Consider the following 23353-nt stretch of genomic DNA (forward strand, 5'->3'; position numbering starts at 1 on the left):
ATACTATACTTCCACCATTTATGTTGTATGGACTAGTAACTATGCCGATTACTTTGTTTATAATATCTTTACTCATATTACATAATAAACTTTGCTTAAAAGCACTGCATCATTGAATAATTATTTCAAATATATACGTTCACTCTTTTAATCCACAGTCACAACTGAATTTATTGTATACTAAAACGGTATTCATGTGTTTGACGTAATCTCAACTGTACTCACTTCATGTTTTCTTTTCTCAACCTGATTTATTCATGGTGCAACCCGCTAGCCTGCGACGGCCCGTCACGCCTTTGTTAGCGGGTCGTGAACCATGCAAACAATCGTACCTCTGTGTAAAAAAAAATGTATTGCTGTAACCAAGCACCGCCGCAGTTGTGCTTCACTCAGACTGATAATCCGAGTTGCAAATTGCGAGTCGCTAAATGAAATGTACAACAGTGTGTTTAACACTGTTTGGGATTCTCAATGGGGTCGCAAATTGCGGGGCTCATTAATATTAATGAGCCTCTCGCAATTTGCGAGCCCATTGGGAATGCTCGCCCTCCCAGGGATGGTGGCCTGCTGGGCTCAGCAGACCACCATGTCTAGAACTGCTTTTAAATAAAGCAGTTTTTAAAAAAAAATGCAGCCCGTTTACCATGCATTTAAAAAAAAAAAATGAAAATGAAACGTTTTAGTTTTATTTTTTAAGGGCAGGCAGAGGTCCCTGGGACCTCTGCCTGCCTGCATTTGCAAAGGGGAAGGGGTCCCCTGGGGACCCCTTCCCATTTGCGAATGCATTAACATCTACTTGAAGTAGGTGGTAATTGCAAGTGTTTTACGACCGAAAAACATTTGTACATGGTTTTGAGACTCGCTATTTACAGAGGTGATGGTGTGCACTTCTCAGATGAGGGGAATAGCATATTCCTCCTGAATTTAAGACTGTGCATTGGAACCTACTTATAGGTACCTAAATCAGCCACAGAACCCAAAAGCTCTTTTCAGAGCTACCCTACCTCTAATCACTCCAAATGATTATCTTTTTCTAACTTTTTTCAGTATTTTTCACCAAAGTACGCTCCCCGGTACGCTACCCGTGCGCGTACCGGGCGCTCCCCCCGCGAAAATTTAAAAATATATATTTTTTTTCCGCCTATATGGGCCTCCTAAGCCCCCCTCAGAAAACCTAGGGGGTGAGGGAGTGCCTACCGTGCCCCCTTATACCCATTCCCCACGTTGTTTGTCCGCCATTTTCTGTCTCAAATCTACCGAAACACAAAATGGAGGACTCCCGTAGCGCTGCCGGGAAGCGCTCCCAGAAAATGTTAAAAGGTAATTTACATAAAAACCACTGGAGACACTTTCACCAAATATAGAATAGCTCATACTACATACCAATCCTACCATTTTCCCAAATTTGATGGAATTCCATTGAGCCATTTAGCCTGTAGACCTCTTTAAATATCCTGAGGTAAATAACCTCACAAAAACACATCTGAAGTGTTAGAATTGACAATCAATTAAAATGTTACTTTCATTTTCTACTTTTTTTTCCTGACATTTGATTGGTTATGTACATGAATATATATAAAGAAAGAGAGGGAAACACAGCCATTTTGACTACTACTTCCTGGTGTACATTTCAAAAGGATTTTCACTAATAACTTCAACTTCTTTTTAAAGGTAAGTTGTTATTTTCAAAACTGAAGTATATTGTGCACTTAAAGTTAATATGGAAAACTTTTTCTGATAGTTAGTAAAAAAGTCCACATTTGTAAAGCGCACAATCACCCGTAAGGGTCTCTAGGCGCTGGGGGCCGTCGGGAAGATTAAGCGAGCTATTGCACTGAGTCACATGGTGCTGGGCTAACCTGCCGCCGGAGCCGGGGATCGAACCGTGGTCCCCAGATTCCAGCGTCAGTCGCCCTGGCCGCGGCGCCACACCTCTTCCTTCAGAGGGATAGTTATATACTATCCCTCTGTAATAGTTATAGATTTAGATAGACTTCTCTGTTATAGTTATGGATGGATTTAGGCTTGTCTTGTATAATTATGAATTTACTTAGGTTTCATCACATACACTTTTTTATATTTCTACTTCCAGTCTGATACCATACACTGCCCAAAGATAAATTCACTGTTAAAAACTACCTATCTAAACTTAAACCCAACAGTGCCCTATCTCTACTGACATATATATTTTTTTATGCAAATTTCAGCCAAAATGGAATGAGAACACAAAAAGTTTCATTTGAAATTGTCCTTGCAAACAACAATGAAGAAAACATTGAACCAAATGACATTGAATTCATGGACGAATCACGAGACAGTCAAATGTTAGAAGTTATGTTCATTCAAAATGACAACATTTCGGACAGTCAAATGTTAGACGTTATATTTAATTTGGAAAATGAATCTCATAAATAAATTTATATTTAATAATTCGAAAATTGTTTGAGACATTATTCATTTTTATATGTAATTCTTAAACTAGTACCAAATTGATTATAATGGAAAGTCAGACTTATAGTATACTGTGCAACTTTTTTGTGTTACATAGTTATTTTGCTCATAGATACTTCCTTTCTCCCACTATATTATCTCAAATGTGTATTTGACATTTTTTTTTCATCTCCTGCCTCCATGTTCTTTCTGCTTTCCTGACGGACTATGATATGGATTCCATATAGCACAATAACTTCTGTAACAACATGCAAGATATCTACAGAGGAAACGGTGTACATTAAATTTCAGACTCAACATTGGTACCTACATGTTGGTACTTAAAACACCCAAACAACACAACAACTCTATGCAGAGCTACCCTACCTCTAATTACTTTGAATTATTATTTTCCTGTTTCACTCTGTTTTCCCCGTAGTACGCTCCCCGGTGCGCGTACCGGGCGTTCCCCCCGCGAAAATCGAAAAAAAAATTATTATTTTTTTCGCCCCGCACGACCCTTTTATGGCCCCCACATCAAACCTAGGGGGTCAGGGGGGGCTACCCTGCCCCCTTTTGGTAATTTCCCCCTTTGTTTTTTGCCACCTCTTGTGTCCCGATCCTACCGAGACACAAGATGGCGGCCGCTGCGGACTGTTTCGAATGTTTACAGACACCCGAGAACCAATCAGCTTGCCGTGCGCAAGTCGCGTAGCGCGCCCGGAGCGCTCCCCGGTACGCGTACCGGGGCGCTGCTATAGATATATAATTTTTTTTTAACCTAAATTACTCAAAATCCTCTGGAGCACATATCTTGAGACATAGCAAAGGCACATCGGGCTACCAGTCCCTACAATTTTGCCAAGTTTGTTGCAAATCCATTCAGCCATTCGAGCTAAAAGTGCGACCGACCGCCCTATGAAAATTAACATGGGGAAAACACGTTTTGGGACCCCCCTTTTATCTCGGCCCCCGCTTGACGAATCTCCCCCAAACTTTCAGGGAAGGAGCAGCGCGCCATGGCAAAGTTGCTGAAAAATTCAGGCAGATTCCTCAATCGGCGCCAAAGTTATTCCCAATAGAATGTTGCGATTTCCCTATGGAAATCAATCCTAACTATAACTACCTACTGGCGACCGCCAGTAGGTAATTATATATATATATATATATATATATATATATATATATATATATATATATAATGAAACAAAATGCCCAAAAGCTCAAGGACACACTCGTGTAAGACTGCACCAACTTCAACAGAGTGAGAGGCTGTGCGGATCGGAACTATGCCAAAACCGATGGACCGGCACAGTGGATGTGAAAATATTGACCTGCTCAGCACTCTGGGGGCCCGCTAAAGGTTGTATGCAATGCTGAAACTTATGAATGGTGCAGGGTGTAGTGTAGTTGCTATATCCCTGATAGGCTCTGTGGATTGGAATAATATACACTATAGTTTTGACATAGGACTGAGGTCAGTATGTCTCTATCAAGTACATTAAACTTAATTACATGTGAGTGCCAGCTAACTCAGAGGTCACTAGAAACTTCTCGAATAAACAAGAAGGGATTAGGTTCTGACAACCGCATAAACATGACAACTTTGTTTCCCTTAGAATCGGAACAGTCTCAGAATCGTGGAAACATTAGATAACAGTTTCACTCAGTCAATCATGCATGTTTCGTTTCTACAGAGTTACACAGAAATACATAGATGGGCGTTTCAATAAAAAGGGTTTATTGAACAGTCTCATTTCTCATGCAAGAGATATGAACTGCTAAAATCGTAAGACAGAATGCAAAGTATAATACGTACAGCGTTAGCAGTAAGATAAAATAATACTGCAATAGCATGGTTTGTAGCTATGACATATACTCATAAAAATACATACATAAATAACACAGGCTAACATGTGAATACTCATCTGGTGCTTTTAGCTAGTTCTACACTAGTGTACCTAACTTAAGTGTAGTACGATGTAAGAAGTAGGTGCTGTTTTTCTATAGTCTAGTTGGGCTATAGTTTAGATTGGTGCTGCCTGGATTTGCCAAAAGTCCCTCTACGTTCTAGTCTACTCCATACCTTAGAATGAGAGAGGTTGGAATCTCTTTCCATTTCTCGATCTCTAACACCCCGCAAGGGGAGTCAGAAACACTGGAGCTGTATTATCTGCGAGGAGGATGACAGTGTCTGGTCAGTGCATCAGGCGAGGATTCGATTTCCTTCTGAACTTGCCGTGGTGAGCCGTGTTGTGCAAGTATGCAGCCAAACCATGGTTTGCCATGGCAAGTGAAGGTATATTTATACCTTGAAGGTGTTTAGGAACGCCAGTATTGACGTAAAAGTCGGGCAGAGGAACGTCATGAATGAAACCCTAAGGAATAGATGTTTATGCATAATAAATGAGTAATTGGAGAAATCAATAATCCAATTTATAAATCCTGATTTATGCCCTTATCGGGCTACCAGTCCCTACAATTTTGCCAAGTTTCGTGGAAATCCATTCAGCCGTTCGAGCTAAAAGTGAGTCCAACCGCCCTATGGAAATGAAGGAAATGAATGGGTAATTTGTAATTAGCAAATAGCTAATCGCAAACTAGGAATGGTAAAGAATCGCTATTTATTCCTTAAAGTTCGCTATTTAGGAAATGCAAAAAACTTTGATGATACATATGGCGGTTCATCTCTAACAAGATAAGAAGCATAGGGATACATTTATGATCACTGGCGCATCACCAGGGATGTGTTAGTCATTCTGTGCCGCTGTTCCGTCACCTATGGTGTGCTGCATTTACAATGCGGCGCATCATGGGGCAAAAACAGCACAGATGCGTGATGTATCTGTGCCGTAAAGGTGGCGCATTGCTGGAGTTGTATCGCAAGTGTGATGAAGCTCCAGCAAGGGTCGGGGGTGCCCCTGTCGCAGGGTTTCTGTTCTCACACAGAACTGTGGACAGAGGATTGGAACCTCGGCGAATTAGGGTGTCCCAAAACTCACGTTAGTAATCAAAAACTCCTTAGCAAGCTAGGTACAGTGTCACATTGGATATAACAAACTCTCAATGTTTAGACAATCCAGAATATGAACTTATAGTACCTCAGGATACGTGGAACTCATGAACAGTCGGTCGTTATATATTTCTTAGAAACCAGAACATGGAGTTAAGAAGAACACATGTGTATTTGAAATGTTTATTTACTAATGCCGTCTTCTCAGGCGTAGTATCTTAGATAATACAAGTACACATATTATCAGTAGCAAAATTAAGAGCATAGTTACTAGTACATAAAAAGCGAATGGTGATAGTATGTTAACATGCTGTAAATGAATAAGAGTTAGCAACACTTATAAGCAGCCGCGGGCCGTGGAGGGAGTTACGGTGAGGCAGGGAGGCGGGGAGGGGGAGAAGCAGGGTGGAGAATACAAGTACACATATTATCAGTAGCAAAATTACCAGCATAGTTACTAGTACATAAAAAGCGAATGGTGACAGTATGTTAACATGCTGTAAATGAATAAGAGTTAGCAACACTTATAAGCAGCCGCGGGCCGTGGAGGGAGTTACGGTGGGGCAGGGAGGCGGGGAGGGGGAGGGGCAAGGTAGAGAGGGCTCCACCCTGCTTCTCCCCCTCCCCGCCTCCCTGCCTCACCGTAACTCCCTCCACGGCCCGCGGCTGCTTATATCTCACCCTCCCTAATACACATATTATATTATTTGCTAAGAAGGTCTCTTTGTGTTGGTTTAGGGCGTGCCCATACTTTAGTGTCTTAGATTTGAAGGAATCACATCAGCATACACCAGCTCTCTCTTCATGTGAACCGCATCAACTGTTGTGTATGTGTGTTCGGCAAAGCAATATAAAACCCGCCTCATGCCCAGAATTGGCAGAAGTTGCACTTATGTTATGAGTATGAAGTCGTGGAGATCAGACCTCATAACAATTCTGTATCATGTTGTTCTTGAAACTTTAGCACTCGCTGTACAGATATAGTTTAACAAGCAAAGCAGATAGTAGAGCAATAACATATTATTCTCATGTAAACCACGATGAACTACTAGGTGGAAAGCTAAAGCAACAACTAAGTGTCGTGTGCAGAAGTTGCAAAAAAGGAAAAATGGCGTTTAAACCGGTAATGAGCCCATGCTAACTTAACACGGTGTAAAGATATCCAGGACCTAGATGACACCTCCCCATGATCCGGAAACGAACTGAATAAGATAATAGAAGTGCCATCTCATGAGAGCAGATTGCAAGTTTATATGTGGACGGTCCGCAAGGTAAAGCATTAAAAACTAGGAAAATTTAATGCTAAAGAAAAATAAAACAGCCAAGTACTTTATCGAGTCTTAAGCCAATAGGCAAGGTAAATAATAAAAACTTGACAAATAAGTCAATGAATTGTCAATGAAATGCTAGTACTCAGCATATCAAACATGAAAAAGGTCTATGACATAACTGTGTATGCAAAATAAGCTGCAACAGCCTCCAATAGGAAGTCACCGTCTTCATCCGAAAACAGTTCAGCCATCCAATTTAAAAGCGGAAAAGAACATACGTGCTCTCCCAGCACCGGATCCTCTATCACCATCAGAGGACAGCTCGGTGGGTTTTCAAGAAAGCTCTGTTCCAAGAAAGACTGTGCTGCCGCCAGTAAATTCCAGGGACCAAATAGTCCATGCATCAATGCCACAGCCATAATCCTTTCGCCAGGACAAACCAACTCGTGAGTAATGATAGGAGTCATCAGCTGATTAAAGTCGACGTCAGGAGAAACCGGTCCGCAGAGACACAAATCAATGGCCCAATCGAAATCACAGGTCAGGCAGTGAAATACAGGCTGGACACAGGTGAAGTAGGAGAATCGAAAAGATAATCCATATGCCGTGCTTAATATCGCCAACGGCATTGTGCCATAATATTCTAGCATGCGATTGCGGAACAGTGTCAGCAGCTGCAGGGTGGGAGGTTGCATAGGAGGGACATCCATATTTAAAAATGTAAAAAGGCACAAGAGCGTCCGCTGGTAATGCAAGTAAAAATGCCAATCCACGAACCAGAGTGGAGAAAATAGAATGAAAGGAAGCAGGGATGACTCCAAAGATTTTCTCAAATGAAGTCACGAGACCACTGGTAACAACTTTAAAAAAGTGCGCCAGGGCCTTTGTGGAGGATGCGTTAAAGATAGTCGGAACCATCTTGCTGAAATTGAAAGGCAAATCTGAATTGAAAAGGGTTGCACCTCTGTACGGGTGTTCGCTATGTGAAGCACGAAAGTTTCACGGGCCGAACTCAAGGCCACCTCTCTCTGAGACAAAAGAGCTCTTATTCTTGCCATGCCGTTGAAATCTGTCCCAAGGTTGGTATTTGTGGCCAGATTGAAAACTCCCTATGTTCATGTGTGGGAGGAAATAGAACATTTCTGCAGCAAATAACCCGTTCACTTACTGTTACGATAAAAGGAATACTTTTAAATAACTCAGAACAATCTTCATTATTGAGCATCAAATAACTACCATTTGCCAACAACTTGAACGTGGGGATGATAGCAGGAACTGGCGTGCCTTGCAACACGCAAGCCATATTTGGTCGGTGTTTGTTGCATGAACCGTGTAACTGTATGTGCCTACACATTAGTGAATGATCTGGCGTCTCAGTGCATTCCTCTCCATTCAGATAAACTTCTTGATCATCTTTGAAACATCTGTATGTGTATGGAAGCGACCAGACCTCATGAAGAAAAGCACTACCTAAAGGTTCATAACGACCTATTGGTATATATTTCATACAATTTGAAAACTTATATAAAGCAAAAGGCAGCGTTATTAAACCGTGGATAAGGCACGTTGCCAAAAAACCCGCAATCCTCTGCTGATGATGTCACTGAGCATGTCATGAATGATGTAATATGTGACATCATCAGCAGTGGATTACGGGTAATAGTATCTCTAGTTTACTCCCCTATAGCTGTCTTTCTTTTAACATAAGTGTCTGTTTCCTTCCCTTATACTTACTGTTTTTGGTTCGCTTCCGGTTCGCGTACCGGCGAGCGAACTGGGAAGCGAACTAAGAGAAATAGAGGTTGGCACAGTTCCAAATATTGTACCAATTTTTTAATAACGGGGAGGTAGTTCTGAAAAGAACTTTTTTTTTTATTGTTTTTGTTGTTTTATATTTTTTTTATTATTTTTCGGAACATTTTTTTACTTTTTTTGAATTTTTCTGAACAGTTTTATATTCTTTTGGGTTTTTCTTGGAGGGGGCAATGAAAACGATTCATTGTAAAGGGCTCAACAGGAGCAACAAAACAAAAAAAAAGTATTTATTATTTTGGGCGTTTCGTACAAACTTGCATATGATAGTCAATAGCTCTGTTGATCAGAGTGATGCTTCTTTCTCCGTAGCAAATGAATCCATCGCAATATACGCAGGTGTGTTTTACTTCACCAAATCTCATTTGTATATTTGGCACCATCTGCCTGCCCTCTGGTCCCGTTACTTCCGGTACAACAGATCTTCTGGCCATAATAGGGAGATTATCTAGGTCGTTCCGAAACTGTGCAGCACTGTAGTTGTTAGGATGCCACCTAGTCATATGGCGACGCATTGTGTAGTTTCCGAAACTGTATTTTTTCTCGGTTCCTCTGGACAGTCTATCTTGACATATAAGGCAAGTTACGTATCTTGCATTTACTTTTTTCTGACCTTTGGGAATTTTAAAAAATTGCCAAATGAAGTTTTCTTTCCGGTGAGACGTCCTGGGCTGCTCAGGCAAAAACTGCCTCTCTTCGTGCTCGTCGTCCTGTTCCTCTTCTTCCTCTTCTTGTTGAATTATAACTTGAGCAGGTGGTCCACTCTTCCTTGGATGTGGTGGAGGTGGTGGGGAAGCACCAGCTGAAGCTACTAAAGAAGCCATTGCTCAGTGATCACAAAGGGTCTTTCTCTCACAATGATGAAAGTCAGAGTGAGGAAAGAAGGAGGGATTTTCATCATTTGGGAAAAACAAGAGTTCTCAACCAATCAAAAGTGTTCATTTTAGATTATATGACCTAGTCTTACATCATTAGGAAACCAAAAGTGAAATGAACCAATGAAAAGTGTTATTACCAAGTCACATGACTTGCTGTGTTTACGTTAAGCGCTTTGCAGGGCCTCCCGGTTTGCTTCCAGAAACCTGCGCTTTGCGACTCGCTTCGCGTACCAGTTCGCTAACGTAGCACGTCATATGACGTATCACGCGAGAACGTGAAACGTCATGCGGACGGGAGGCGTCACGATGTTGTTTTCTAACGCGGCACTTGCGGTAAAGAAACGTTTACCGGCTCGCGGTCTATTTCGCGGCATCAAGGTCAGCTAACGGGAAGCTTCCCGATTCGCGAAGCGGGAACGAAGAAAAAAAAATATTTAAAAAAAAAATTATTCATAAACATATAAAATATATTTTTGGATTTAAAGAAGAATACATTTTACAGCTACAGATATTAGCTGTTAAAAAACCAATGAAATTCACAGAAAAAACCATAGGTTATAGACCATATATAGTTAGGAATTAGCATTTACAAAACCTTGAAAATTCACTGAAAAAACCATAGGTTATAGACCATATATAGTTAGGAATTAGCATTTAGAAAACCTTATTTTACTCACACAAAACCATTGAAATTCCATATATAGTTAGTTGCACTAACTATATATCGCGCACCCGCAATCCACTGCTGATGATGTCACATATTACATCATTCATGACATGGTCAGTGACATCACTGATGACATCACTGATGACATCTCAAATGACATCACTGATGACATCACTGATGACATCTCAAATGACATCACTGATGACATCATGACACACCAATACCAGTTACTACATACGCACTCACTGATTCCTACGTCTACACACACATTCACTCATTCACCCATACAATCACTCATACATACAGTCACTCATTATTACAACACTATCATATGCACTCATACGCCTATGCAGACAGTCACACACTGCCACTCATCCATGGAGTTACTCACACACCAAGTCAGTCCTGTAAAGAATCAATCACACTTCCATTTCTTCATCTATACAGTTAAACACAGAACACCATACTTCAGTGACATCACTGATGACATCACTAATGACATCTGAAATGACATCACTGATGACATCTCAAATGACATCACTGATGACATCATGACACACCAATACCAGTTACTACATACGCACTCACTGATTCGTACGTCTACACACACATTCACTCATTCACCCATACAATTACTCATACATACAGTCAGTTATTATTAGAACACTATCATATGCACTCATACACCTAGTCAGTCCTGTGAAGAATCAATCACACTTCGATTTCCTCATCTATAGTTAAAGACAGAACACCATACTTTTCACACATATACTAACACATACTTACTCTCTTATACAATCACTGATACAAGTACACATTGATATGCACAGAGTCACACACCTCCCAGCCAGCCACACACACACTCAGTCTTCCATACATCCACTCATTCTTCAATATGTAAAACGTATTTAAACTTTACAAAAACACACAGACACTAGATGATGTCATCAGTGATGTCATTTGAGATGTCATCAGTGATGTCATCAGTGATGTCACTGCCCATGTCATGAATGATGTAATATGTGACATCATCAGCAGTGGATTGCGGGTGCGCGATATATAGTTAGTGCAACTAACTATATATGGAATTTCAATGGTTTTGTGTGAGTAAAATAAGGTTTTCTAAATGCTAATTCCTAACTATATATGGTCTATAACCTATGGTTTTTTCAGTGAATTTTCAAGGTTTTGTAAATGCTAATTCCTAACTATATATGGTCTATAACCTATGGTTTTTTCTGTGAATATATATATATATATATATATATATATATATATATATATATATATATATCACTGCTCCAAATTGCCCCTCGGCAAAGGTGCACCCTCCAGCAGCTCGCACAACGGCGTTCACCAGGCAAGGCTTGAATTCGTCCTCCGATAGGATTCACAGTTCTTTAGCCGATCATTAAGAAGCCTGACGCGTTTCTGAGTTAAATACTCTTCATCAGAGGCTCGGCGAAAGTTCGTGCTATGACACGCCCATATTCAAAATAAATTCCCCACAGATGGGTTTCAAACGCAATGTTCACTGGGCTTTGTAGTCTGTGTCACATTCATAAATCCATAGATGGATGCACGATGAATTAAAACTGTCCATGAAAGCCCTGCATGGGCCTCGGCGACTCTTTCCAAGCCATAATCCTGTCAGCTACCGGATCCCACATGAGACTCCGAATATTCTGAGCCTCGGGACCCCCAGTCATCACGGGATGGTGCGCCTTTTTGCGGCTGGGCTGCCGCGTATAATATCACTGCTCCAAATTGCCCCTCGGCAAAGGTGCACCCTCCAGCAGCTCGCACAACGGCGTTCACCAGGCAAGGCTTGAATTCGTCCTCCGATAGGATTCACAGTTCTTTAGCCGATCATTAAGAAGCCTGACGCGTTTCTGAGTTAAATACTCTTCATCAGAGGCTCGGCGAAAGTTCGTGCTATGACACGCCCATATTCAAAATAAATTCCCCACAGATGGGTTTCAAACGCAATGTTCACTGGGCTTTGTAGTCTGTGTCACATTCATAAATCCATAGATGGATGCACAATGAATTAAAACTGTCCATGAAAGCCCTGCATGGGCCTCGGCGACTCTTTCCAAGCCATAATCCTGTCAGCTACCGGATCCCACATGAGACTCCGAATATTCTGAGCCTCGGGACCCCCAGTCATCACGGGATGGTGCGCCTTTTCGCGGCTGGGCTGCCGCGTATAATATCACTGCTCCAAATTGCCCCTCGGCAAAGGTGCACCCTCCAGCAGCTCGCACAACGGCGTTCACCAGGCAAGGCTTGAATTCGTCCTCCGATAGGATTCACAGTTCTTTAGCCGATCATTAAGAAGCCTGACGCGTTTCTGAGTTAAATACTCTTCATCAGAGGCTCGGCGAAAGTTCGTGCTATGACACGCCCATATTCAAAATAAATTCCCCACAGATGGGTTTCAAACGCAATGTTCACTGGGCTTTGTAGTCTGTGTCACATTCATAAATCCATAGATGGATGCACGATGAATTAAAACTGTCCATGAAAGCCCTGCATGGGCCTCGGCGACTCTTTCCAAGCCATAATCCTGTCAGCTACCGGATCCCACATGAGACTCCGAATATTCTGAGCCTCGGGACCCCCAGTCATCACGGGATGGTGCGCCTTTTCGCGGCTGGGCTGCCGCGTATAATATCACTGCTCCAAATTGCCCCTCGGCAAAGGTGCACCCTCCAGCAGCTCGCACAACGGCGTTCACCGGGCAAGGCTTGAATTCGTCCTCCGATAGGATTCACAGTTCTTTAGCCGATCATTAAGAAGCCTGACGCGTTTCTGAGTTAAATACTCTTCATCAGAGGCTCGGCGAAAGTTCGTGCTATGACACGCCCATATTCAAAATAAATTCCCCACAGATGGGTTTCAAACGCAATGTTCACTGGGCTTTGTAGTCTGTGTCACATTCATAAATCCATAGATGGATGCACGATGAATTAAAACTGTCCATGAAAGCCCTGCATGGGCCTCGGCGACTCTTTCCAAGCCATAATCCTGTCAGCTACCGGATCCCACATGAGACTCCGAATATTCTGAGCCTCGGGACCCCCAGTCATCACGGGATGGTGCGCCTTTTCGCGGCTGGGCTGCCGCGTATAATATCACTGCTCCAAATTGCCCCTCGGCAAAGGTGCACCCTCCAGCAGCTCGCACAACGGCGTTCATCAGGCAAGGCTTGAATTCGTCCTCCGATAGGATTCACAGTTCTTTAGCCGATCATTAAGAAGCCTGACGCGTTTCTGAGTTAAATACTCTTCATCAGAGGCTCGGCGAAAGTTCGTGCTATGACACGCCCATATTCAAAATAAATTCCCCACAGATGGGTTTCAAACGCAATGTTCACTGGGCTTTGTAGTCTGTGTCACATTCATAAATCCATAGATGGATGCACGATGAATTAAAACTGTCCATGAAAGCCCTGCATGGGCCTCGGCGACTCTTTCCAAGCCATAATCCTGTCAGCTACCGGATCCCACATGAGACTCCGAAAATTCTGAGCCTCGAGACCCCCAGTCATCACGGGATGGTGCGCCTTTTCGCGGCTGGGCTGCCGCGTATAATATCACTGCTCCAAATTGCCCCTCGGCAAAGGTGCACCCTCCAGCAGCTCGCACAACGGCGTTCACCAGGCAAGGCTTGAATTCGTCCTCCGATAGGATTCACAGTTCTTTAGCCGATCATTAAGAAGCCTGACGCGTTTCTGAGTTAAATACTCTTCATCAGAGGCTCGGCGAAAGTTTGTGCTATGACACGCCCATATTCAAAATAAATTCCCCACAGATGGGTTTCAAACGCAATGTTCACTGGGCTTTGTAGTCTGTGTCACATTCATAAATCCATAGATGGATGCACGATGAATTAAAACTGTCCATGAAAGCCCTGCATGGGCCTCGGCGACTCTTTCCAAGCCATAATCCTGTCAGCTACCGGATCCCACATGAGACTCCGAATATTCTGAGCCTCGGGACCCCCAGTCATCACGGGATGGTGCGCCTTTTCGCGGCTGGGCTGCCGCGTATAATATCACTGCTCCAAATTGCCCCTCGGCAAAGGTGCACCCTCCAGCAGCTCGCACAACGGCGTTCACCAGGCAAGGCTTGAATTCGTCCTCCGATAGGATTCACAGTTCTTTATATATATATATATTACCTATATATAGTTAGGTATATATAGTTAGGATTGTTTTCCATAGGGAAATCGCAACATTCTATTGGGAATAACTTTGGCGCCGGTTGAGGAATCTTCCTGAAATTTTCCTTAACTTTGCCTCGCGGCGCTCTGCTCCTTCCCTGAAAGTTTGAGGGGGATTCGTCAAGTGGGGGCTGAGATAAAAGGGGGGTCCCAAAACGTGTTTTCCCCATGTTAATTTCCATAGGGCGGTTGGACTCACTTTTAGCCCGAACGGCTGAATGGTCTTCCACCAAACTTGGCAAAATTGTAGGGACTGGTAGCCCGATGTGCTTTTGCTATGTCTCAAGATATGTGCTCCAGTGGTTTTTACGAAAATTTACTTTGAAAAAATATATATTGGGCTACATTGGGCTATATATATGTTAGAGCCCAAATGTAGCCCAATGTAGCCCAAAGATGGCCACCAGAGACAAAAAAAAACAAATGTAGCCCAAATATCAGCCAGATGTAGCCCAACTATAGCCCAATGACAGAATGTCCCAGAGTGTTCTAAAGAACAACTAGAGCGCTAACAGTCTTACTTATGACAAAAGTATGGCACACCTGAAGTCATCTTGATTGGAATAAAGTGTTAACACTTAAAACATTTAATTTGCAAAGGAACAAAATGAGGGGGTTCATGTTGCCATAGAAATTATGATTAGTGCTGAAGAAAGAAAAATTAGGGCACATTTTGAGTGACTTCTCAAATCCTCTTATATTTCATTAAAAAAATTCTGATATGCAGTCTCCCAAGATGGCCACCAGAGACAAAAGAGCCCAAATGTAGCCCAAATATCAGTCAGATGTAGCCCAACTATAGCCCAATGACAGAATGTCCCAGAGTGTTCTAAAGAACAACTAGAACGTTAACAGTCTTACTTATGACAAAAGTATGGCACACCTGAAGTCATCTTGATTGGAATAAAGTGGTAACACTTAATACATTTAATTTGAAAAGGAACAAAATGAGGGGTTTCATTTTGCCATAGAAATTTTATATATGTATATATATTCACTGAAAAAACCATAGGTTACACACCAGTTATAGTTAGGAATTAGCATTTAAAAAACCTTTGAAATTCACTTAAAAAAACCATAGGTTTCACACCAGTTATAGTTAGCTGGAAATTTTACTCGCATAAAACCATTGAAAGTCCCACGTTATAGTTAGTTGGACTCACTATAACTTGCACGTCTGCAATGCACTGCTGATGACGTCACATATTACATCACTCATGCATATATTTAAATATTTAAACATTACTCGCTAATATATGTATTCACTAAGATACACTTAATAAGCCAGTTAACCAATCAATTTTTTTTTTAAAACACTGAAAAAAACCATAGGTTTCAGGCCTTATAGTTAGGAATTAGCATTTAAAAAACCTTTGAAATTCACTGAAAAAACCACAGGTTTCAGGTCTTATATAGTTAGGAATCAGCATTTAAAAAACCTTTGAAATTCACTGACAAAAACATAGGTTTCAGGCCTTATATAGTTAGGAATTAGCATTTAAAAAAACCTTTGAAATTCACTGAAAAAAACATAGGTTTCAGGAGTTATATAGTTAGGAATTAGTTTTTAAAAAAACCTTTGAAATTCACTCAAAAAACTATAAGTTTTAGTGGTGTTATAGTTAGCTGGACATTTTACTCATACAAAACCAATGAAATTGCTCCTATATAGTTAGTTGTACTAACTATATTTTGCGCACCCGCAATCCACTGCTGATGATGTCACATATTAGATCATTCATGACATGGTCAGTGACATCACTGATGACATCTCAAATGACATCACTGATGACAGTATCCAGTGAATGTGGTTTGCTTCGTTATTTAAATAAGCATTATATATATAGCAATTTACATTGAAGAATGAGTGGATATATATAAATAAATATTTGGATGGAGTATTTAGTAGCAGTGTAATTGACTGTTTACTTGACCAATTTATAATGTCTAACTATAACACCACTAAAACTTATAGTTTTTTGAGTGAATAAATGTTAGACCGAAATGCATTCGTCGCTGCTGACGTCATCCTGAATTAAAGCGAGCTGTTCCTTCAAAAATCCCCGCTGGCCTCCTGTCTTCTTTTCAAGAAGTGCGTGTTCATAGACTGTGCGCCAGCCAGAGGCGCAATTCAGAAAGGCCCTGACACAAGAAGCGACCCGACTCTTTACTGGCTTTTCGCTGTTCTAGCGTTGTATGCAGTTGAGGGATCAACAAGAGCAGGTGTCCGCCAGGAACCGGATGCTGTAGCGCGAGGAAGGAGGTATTACACTTCCATGAGCAACACGCCTCGCATTTGGCAGCTCTCTCGTATTTCTCGCATCAAGGAAATGGCTGTGGCAGTATTGCGGGGACAAAGAGGAATGACTGCGGACTTTGGGGTGATGTCAACTGTCCTTTCCAACTCACCTGTGACAGCACGGACCCACAGTCGAGCAAGTTCCCCCTCACGCCACTTACCAGACTGTTGCCGGGAAAGTGCATGCTGGGAAGCGTAGTTCCTTTAACCAACTGGGAGCTGCGCAGGTGTGCCTATAGCATCAGAGGGAGGAGCAAGTAGTGCAGTCGAGTATTTTACGCAGTGTGAGCAGCATTTGAAAAGGACATAGCATTGGACGCTGAGGAAGGTCTGTTAGACCGAAATGCATTCGTCGCTGCTGACGTCATCCTGAATTAAAGCGAGCTGTTCCTTCAAAAATCTCCGCTGGCCTCCTGTCTTCTTTTCAAGAAGTGCGTGTTCATAGACTGTGCTCCAGCCAGAGGCGCAATTCAGAAAGGCCCTGACACAAGAAGCGACCCGACTCTTTACTGGCTTTTCGCTGTTCTAGCGTTGTATGCAGTTGAGGGATCAACAAGAGCCGGTGTCCGCCAGGAACCTGATGCTGTAGCGCGAGGAAGGAGGTATTACACTTCCATGAGCAAAACGCCTCGCATTTGGCAGCTCTCTCGTATTTCTCGCATCAAGGAAATGGCTGTGGCAGTATTGCGGGGACAAAGAGGAATGACTGCGGACTTTGGGGTGATGTCAACTGTCCTTTCCAACTCACCTGTGACAGCACGGACCCACAGTCGAGCAAGTTCCCCCTCACGCCACTTACCAGACTGTTGCCGGGAAAGTGCATGCGGGGAAGCGTAGTTCCTTTAACCAACTGGGAGCTGCGCAGGTGTGCCTATAGCATCAGAGGGAGGAGCAAGTAGTGCAGTCGAGTATTTTACGCAGTGTGAGCAGCATTTGAAAAGGACATAGCATTGGACGCTGAGGAAGGTCTGTTAGACCGAAATGCATTCGTCGCTGCTGACGTCATCCTGAATTAAAGCGAGCTGTTCCTTCAAAAGTCCCCGCTGGCCTCCTGTCTTCTTTTCAAGAAGTGCGTGTTCATAGACTGTGTGCCAGCCAGAGGCGCAATTCAGAAAGGCCCTGACACAAGAAGCGACCCGACTCTTTACTGGCTTTTCGCTGTTCTAGCGTTGTATGCAGTTGAGGGATCAACAAGAGCCGGTGTCCGCCAGGAACCTGATGCTGTAGCGCGAGGAAGGAGGTATTACACTTCCATGAGCAACACGCCTCGCATTTGGCAGCTCTCTCGTATTTCTCGCATCAAGGAAATGGCTGAGGCAGTATTGCGGGGACAAAGAGGAATGACTGCGGACTTTGGGGTGATGTCAACTGTCCTTTCCAACTCACCTGTGACAGCACGGACCCACAGTCGAGCAAGTTCCCCCTCACGCCACTTACCAGACTGTTGCCGGGAAAGTGCATGCTGGGAAGCGTAGTTCCTTTAACCAACTGGGAGCTGCGCAGGTGTGCCTATAGCATCAGAGGGAGGAGCAAGTAGTGCAGTCGAGTATTTTACGCAGTGTAAGCAGCATTTGAAAAGGACATAGCATTGGACGCTGAGGAAGGTCTGTTAGACCGAAATGCATTCGTCGCTGCTGACGTCATCCTGAATTAAAGCGAGCTGTTCCTTCAAAAGTCCCCGCTGGCCTCCTGTCTTCTTTTCAAGAAGTGCGTGTTCATAGACTGTGCGCCAGCCAGAGGCGCAATTCAGAAAGGCCCTGACACAAGAAGCGACCCGACTCTTTACTGGCTTTTCGCTGTTCTAGCGTTGTATGCAGTTGAGGGATCAACAAGAGCCGGTGTCCGCCAGGAACCTGATGCTGTAGCGCGAGGAAGGAGGTATTACACTTCCATGAGCAACACGCCTCGCATTTGGCAGCTCTCTCGTATTTCTCGCATCAAGGAAATGGCTGTGGCAGTATTGCTGGGACAAAGAGGAATGACTGCGGACTTTGGGGTGATGTCAACTGTCCTTTCCAACTCACCTGTGACAGCACGGACCCACAGTCGAGCAAGTTCCCCCTCACGCCACTTACCAGACTGTTGCCGTGAAAGTGCATGCTGGGAAGCGTAGTTCCTTTAACCAACTGGGAGCTGCGCAGGTGTGCCTATAGCATCAGAGGGAGGAGCAAGTAGTGCAGTCGAGTATTTTACGCAGTGTGAGCAGCATTTGAAAAGGACATAGCATTGGACGCTGAGGAAGGTCTGTTAGACCGAAATGCATTCGTCGCTGCTGACGTCATCCTGAATTAAAGCGAGCTGTTCCTTCAAAAATCCCCGCTGGCCTCCTGTCTTCTTTTCAAGAAGTGCGTGTTATATATATATATATATATATATATATATATATATATATATATATATATATATTTTCACTGAAAAAACCATAGGTTTTACACCAGTTATAGTTAGCTGGAAATTTTACTCGCATAAAACCATTGAAATTCCCACGTTATAGTTAGTTGGACTCACTATAACTTGCGTGTGCAATGCACTGCTGATGACGTCACATATTACATCACTCATGACATGGTCAGTGACATCACTCATGACATCACTGATGACACCATCCAGTGAATGTGTGTATTTAAAAAAAAAAATTATATATGTATATGTAAAAGTTGATGGAAGAATAAATGTTTAAATAAGTGTTTACATGGATGTTTTTTTAAAATGGATTGGTTAACTGGTTTATTAAGTGTATCTTAGTGAATACATATATTAGAGAGTAATGTTTAAATATTTAAATATATGTATTAGTGTTTCACTTTGTGTATAAGTGGCTGCATGGGTTGGTGAGTAGCTACATGTGTATGTATATGGGTTATTAGATGTTTTTCTTAGTATCAGTATGAGTGTTTGTATGGTTTGGTGGGGGTATTACTTAGGACATACATGAATGAATGACTGACTCTCTCTTTGTATGTGTTTTTAAGACAGCATATGTGCAGGACTGTATGGGTGGATGAGTGTGTATATGTGTGTGTTCGTGAGTGAATGACTGTCTCACTAGTGTCTTTATCAGTAACTAAATATGTTTTAATGTAGTATATGTGAATATTGATGTATATAAGTGAGTATATGTGAGAGTGAGGGATTGTAAGAGTTCCTGTTTAAATTAGTATGTGTTTCTATAAGTGATTGTTTAAGAGAGTATGCATAAGTTTCCTTAGAAGTAAAGTGGTAGTGTGTGTATAGCTATATATGCAAATAAATGAATGTTCAATAGTTTATTTGCATGTGTGAGTATGTGTGTGAGTAACTGTTGGATGACTGTCGGTGTGTAACAGGATGTATAGGTGTATCACTACATATGATGAGTGAGTATATGAATGAGTGACTATATAGAACTGTTGGTGAATGAGTGCATGTGTATGTAGATGTTGGAAATCCTCTCCAGGGGCAACCCAAATAAAAATTATTCCTTTGGGAATTATACAATGCTCCGCCACATGGAGAGGTGGCATCCTAACAATTTGGCACAGGCTGAGGTACAGGACATGCTTCAGGAGAACAGAGATCCTCAGGCCAGCACCTCCACAGGTGAATTTTCGGTTGCAGAACCAGAAGGGCGCCAAATGATACCAAACATCCCAAAACAATTTGGTGAAATAAAGATGGTCTGCATTTTTTGTGGAAAGACCCTCTGCTACGGGCAAGTAAGTATTTCCCTCATTAATGATGCTGTAGACAACCACCACTGCAGCAAGAAAAGAAAGCAGTAGCTTTTTTTTTTATTTTTTGCTCCTGTCGAGCCACTATTAATTCCCAGTTTTTTGTTTCTTCTCTAAAAAAAATATAAAATTGTTCAAAAATACAAAAAAAAATGTTCAGAAAAGCAATAAAAAAAATATAAAACAACAAAAAAATAAAAAAAAGTTATTTTCAGAACTACCTCACATTTATAAAAATTAAACCTATATTTTTTAAGGATCTCTGTCAATTTTTTGTCCTTAGGGTACGCGTACCGGGGCGCGCCCCCCCCCCCCAAAAAAGAAAAAAAAAATTAATGAAGCAGTTAGCATGAGGAAAGGACACAAAGAGAGTTATGTTAAGAGAAAAAGAGCTACAAGATGACCACAGAGGGATTGTTTATTACATAGTAAAAAATAGAGAAGGTGTAATTGGATGAAAGTGAAAAAAAGTAAAATGACTAAAGGAGCGAAGGAAAGGAAGAGAGAGGAAGAACACTAAAGTAGAGATAGTGTGAGACTGTGATTGGCTGTTAAAAGAAAAAGAAAAGACAGTAAAAAATGGAGAATGAAGGGTAGTGGCGGAACCATTGATAAATGAAGAACGATGAAGGAAAATGAGAAAAGACCAGGTAGTATAAGTAAAGAGGGGTGGAAGAGGGAGAAAAATTATAGGGAGTCAGTGGGTGTAGGTCGGAGTGTGGGTGTGTAAGGTGTGTCTGTGGGTGTGGTTGTGTGGAGTGTTTCGGTGTGGGTGGAGGTGAGGGTGTGTGAAATATGTGTGAGAAGTGTATGAGTGTGGGGTGTATATGTGTTCGATGTATGTGTGTGTATGGAATGTGTGTGTGTTTTTGAGGAGTGTGTGTGGGAGGTTTTTTTGTGTGTATGAGGTGTGTGTGTGGTGTGTGTGTGGGGTGTATGTTACAGGTGTGTGTATGTGTTGGGAGGGGGATGAGGTGTATGTGTAGGAGTAAGGTAAATAATTAAGAAAAAGAGAATGAGTGAAAAAGCAAAGGAAGGGAACAGAGGGTAAGTGAAGTAAAGTATAGGGATCAAAAGAAGTTGAATATGAGAGGGTAAATAGGGAAAGGGGAGTAAACATGTAGAATAAGAATAAGTGAGAGAAGCAGAGTAAAGACACAGGAGTGAGGTAGGTTGAGAAAATGTTAGTGACCTTAAAGCAAAGGGTGATGACAAACTACATTTATTTAGTCATACTTACCATATAATAAATGTAACTTTAATTTTTTTAACTTTTTTACTACAGTTTGTATCTGTGAAAGAGAGAAGAAAAAATAAGTTATAATTAGTAAAATATGTATTTTAAATTAAAAGATACAAATGAAGAGGTTAAAAATCATAACACTCTATTTAGAAATAAAGTTAGAGTGAAGGACACAGAAAGGGAAATAAAATAAGGTAAAAGGACAAAAAGAGAGAAAAAGAAATAAAAGGAGAGCAAATTACAAAGATTAAGGCATATAGATTCACTGACAAAAAGAGAGAGAAGAACAGAGAAATGAACTGAAGGTAAGAAAGATACTAAAAAAAAATGTGAGTTAGCAAAACTAAATCAGGAAACAGAAGTACGTAAAAAGATAATGACTGAGACAGAAAACAGTCTAATTAAGGATGCATTTAGAAAAATGAGGAATAGAAGATAACTGAGAGTAAGTGAAGAACAGTGATAGAGTGAAAGGATGAAGGGAGACAGGATAATATACAACGATTGAGGGAAATGGACGGAGGAAGTTATAAGGTAGACACACTAAGAGAAAAACTGAGTGAGGTGGAGTACAATGAGTGAGAAAAGAAAATGAGTAAGTGAGCAAAAAGAAGGAAAGAGAGGAGAAGACGACTAAAACAGTGGTACTGAGAGAAAATAATTTGGTGATGAAAGTAAAGAGAAGGACATTGAAAGAAAGGAAATGAGGGATAGTAACGGAACCAGAGTAAAAGAAATGGGATGAAGAACGATGAAAGAGGAGCAGTGAAGTTGTTGTAAAAGAAGTGATAGAAGGTAGATAAACACAAGTGAAAATAACACAAGTAGAGTGAGGCACTGAGCACATAGAAGTAGTGAACGAAATATAGAGAGAAGAGGTCAAAAAAAAGGAGCAAACAAAGATAAGCTAGGGAGAGTGGGTGATTTATAGTGATAGAGTGCAATAATACTGCTGAGTGAGTAAACAGGAATTACTAAAAGAGCAAAAGAGGAAAATACGGAAAAGAGAAGTAAAGCAGAGAGACTGAAAGCTGAAAAGTTATGCAAGGGAGAGAGGGCATGCAGACAGTTGATATGAGAATGAGGGGTTGTCAAAGTAATAGAATAAAGGAACGGGGTTACAGAGAGTGAGAGAAAGACATTATAAGTGAGTAAAAAGAGGTGAAAGAGGATGGAAAAAAGAAAGTGAGTGTCAGAGAATGGGAATACAATTTAATTTACACAATCCAAACCATAGAATAACTTCTACAACATGTTACATAGTTTATTTTTGCTGTTCTCAGAATATATTGAATTTCACTTAAAACAGTGAGTTCAAATTACTCATCATATCACAGCGGGAAAAAAACACAATCTAAAAGATTGTGTTTTAAAAAAAAACTTTGATACTGACAAATGACAAATGTACGCTAATCTTTGATTGACTTACTTTTCCTTGAGGCCAAATACTGTATCATGGAGGTCCTTTCCTCTTTCCAAAGTACTTTGCTGTTCACTTAAAAATCCTTTTCATCGACTTTCTACAAGAAAAGCTCCAAGAACATCTGAAATATTTTCAATATTTTCATATACTCCTTTTTTTCAGTCATAACTCTTTACTCATTCTTACACCTCTCCATTTGGCCAAATAGTGTCAGATGTATGAGTATATATGAGTACTCCTCCCGTCTTCATAGACCAATTACCTTTAACTAAATTTTGGTTGTAAAAACACTAGGTATGAATTTATAAAGCCAAAAGGCAAACGTTGTTTGAAAGTCAAATGAGTGTCGTTACATTGGGTCCAACCTTTAGAAGTTTTTA

The sequence above is a fragment of the Lissotriton helveticus genome, chromosome 2_2, assembly GCF_964261635.1.
Source record: "Lissotriton helveticus chromosome 2_2, aLisHel1.1, whole genome shotgun sequence".
Taxonomy (NCBI): domain Eukaryota; kingdom Metazoa; phylum Chordata; class Amphibia; order Caudata; family Salamandridae; genus Lissotriton; species Lissotriton helveticus.